At 47.6% G+C, this 2435-nt stretch overlaps 1 pseudogene; it reads right to left on the reverse strand.

Annotated features, from left to right (window-relative positions):
• Nucleotides 1-1422: 1422 nt before the first annotated feature.
• On the reverse strand, nucleotides 1423-2013 carry LOC131761034 (protein TEX261 pseudogene; annotated as a pseudogene).
• Between the last annotated feature and the right edge of the window lie 422 nt (nucleotides 2014-2435).

A 2435-nucleotide genomic window follows, 5' to 3' on the forward strand; every position in this document is an offset into this window, starting at 1 on the left:
CCCAGTATTGAAGCTCAAATAAGGGGCCGATCCTCACCTCCCAGGCTCCACGCAGCTGGGATCTGGGTATCTGAACTGAAATGTTTGAGATTTCACCAACAAACAACTCTTCTCACCACCCCTTTCCCATATACACACTTTAAATAATGCCCACACCTACATAAAATACATATCAACCCTGCCCAATGAAGACAATCCAAGTCTCATACAATTGCCACATCCCAGTCCAGGAACTATGGGTGATTTGTGATTTTCTCAGTCAGGCCTGGATAATAGCCCCTCAAGGGACAGTAACCATTGCCTAAAAGAAGAGTTTAATCATCCCAAATTCTCCAAAGTATAATTGTATAGATGAAGTTGTAGTTCAGGAGATAGAAATCACTCTAGATGTTTCAAACAGGGATTTAATACAGGGAATCAGTTGCTTGCAATATCATGGAAAGGACTTTAAGGTTTGAAGTCAGTGGGGCTATGACTAGACCTCTAAGTCATGCCATAGCATCTGTAATTCAGAGATCAAGAAGCTGCACGAAACCATTGCCAAGGTCACAGACAGCTGCCACACCCATGAAACTGGGTGAAAGTGAGTGGGACATGGAATTGGGCCATTGCAAAAGTTCACATCTGCCAGAATCTACACATCAGTGCCATCTCTGCCAAGAGAATGGCACCCTCCTCCCTTCTGCCTTCCATATCTCATGCAATCACATCTCATTTGCAGAACCCAAGTCAATCAATCCAGACTCTTAAGAGCAAAAGTCTCTGGGAAATGTAGTTTTTAACCTTCCCACCCTTCACAAGGAGTAGAAGGATAAATGTAGAAATGGATGGTGAGTAAAGATAAACAATGTCTAGCATTGCAAGAGAATTCTTGCAACAAAAATACTCTTTGGATTTTTTTTTCCGGGTATTAAGGCAAATAGTGCCATCTAGCATCTTTATTCAAATGGCAATCAGCACTTGGACAGAAATCGCAGTTCAACAGCAAAAACTTTCTCTTACAAGTGCTAAGCCACGGCCCCTCCCTACAGCCATCTGCCACAGCAATTATCACCATCTGCTCTCCAGCTTCACAGCCCCTGCTCTGCCTGCCCTGGCTGAGCCAGAACTCCTGACCCATCACAGGAGGGGGCAGGAGGGCCACAGGAGCTCAGCTTTTGCCCCCCAAAGGTGGACCACGGCCTCCTGGCTAAGCAGGCACAGAATCCTCCCTGGTGTCCTCTGAAGTCTCAGCCTCTGGCAGCATCAGATCTGAGCCAAGCTGAACCTCGTGAGGAGGGTGGGGATGGGGGCATCTGGGGGAGTCAGGGAAGGAGGTACAGGGCTGGGGGAAGGTGCTTTCTAGCTGCTGGCCCCCACCTAGTGCAGAGGCCCAGAGACATGACTCTCCTGATCTTGGCGCAGCATCCCCTCCCCAGGGGGTCAGTATATCTTCTGCCGACTGGGTAGAATGGCTTCTTTGATGAAGGAGAAGAAAACCAGGATTCCTAAGCATTTGCTCCACTTGCCTTTGGTGAAGTAATTGGAGACCATGTCGTCTCCTGGCTGCATGGTGGAGGGCAGGACGTTCTCTCCAGCCGACAGTGACACAAAGAATGCGAATGGGATTATCCACAGGCAGAAAGTGAAATAAGCCAGGACCTCTGAGAAAGGATAATACTCCTCTGCAAAAAATTGAAACTCTAGGTAATGATTCACCACCACTAGCCCACACAACAGGATGAAGTTAAGCGAGGTCAGCATGACTAAGGCGAAGGTCTGGAGGAGGCCAAAGTAGACAAGGTTGGTGCAGAGACCCATGCCAATCATGCAGGTAGGGAAGCACTCAAAAAGGTAGAGGCCAATCGATACAGCTGTGGAGAATCAGGTTATGTATTTTATGATCCTACTAGTGGCCACTGTGTATTCTTCTATCAATTCTGCCAGGTAATAGAATCTGGCTATGATGGCCAGCATGATGAAGGCCACCTGGATGAAGAGCAACAGCCAGCTCAGCAGGTACATGAGCCACATGATGCCCACGCCCTGCCTTCCCACTGACCGCTGGGATAGACCTGCACGCTTGCTATTTGGATTTTTGACATGACCTGTTAGCAAGTCCACACATCCTCTTCCCATAAATCATTTATCAAAGCTGGAGAAAACTATCAAAACTGTCAAACAACTATTTCAGTGCTTGGAAATTCACACATCAAACTGAGAAAATTTTATTCATGAAAACTACTGAAATTCAATTACAAACAGCAAGAGTGTGTGACGTTCTTTCTTGGGGAAGCTGCTGTCACCTCCCATCATCATAGTTCAATAAATGTGGAGGCAGGGGCTTCCCTGGTGGTGCAGTGGCTAAGAATCCACCTGCCAATGCAGGGGACACAGGTTGGAGCCTTGGTCTGGGAAGATCCCACATGTCGCGGAGCAACTAAGCCCATGGGCCA

The sequence above is a fragment of the Kogia breviceps genome, chromosome 8, assembly GCF_026419965.1.
Source record: "Kogia breviceps isolate mKogBre1 chromosome 8, mKogBre1 haplotype 1, whole genome shotgun sequence".
Lineage (NCBI taxonomy): Eukaryota > Metazoa > Chordata > Mammalia > Artiodactyla > Physeteridae > Kogia > Kogia breviceps.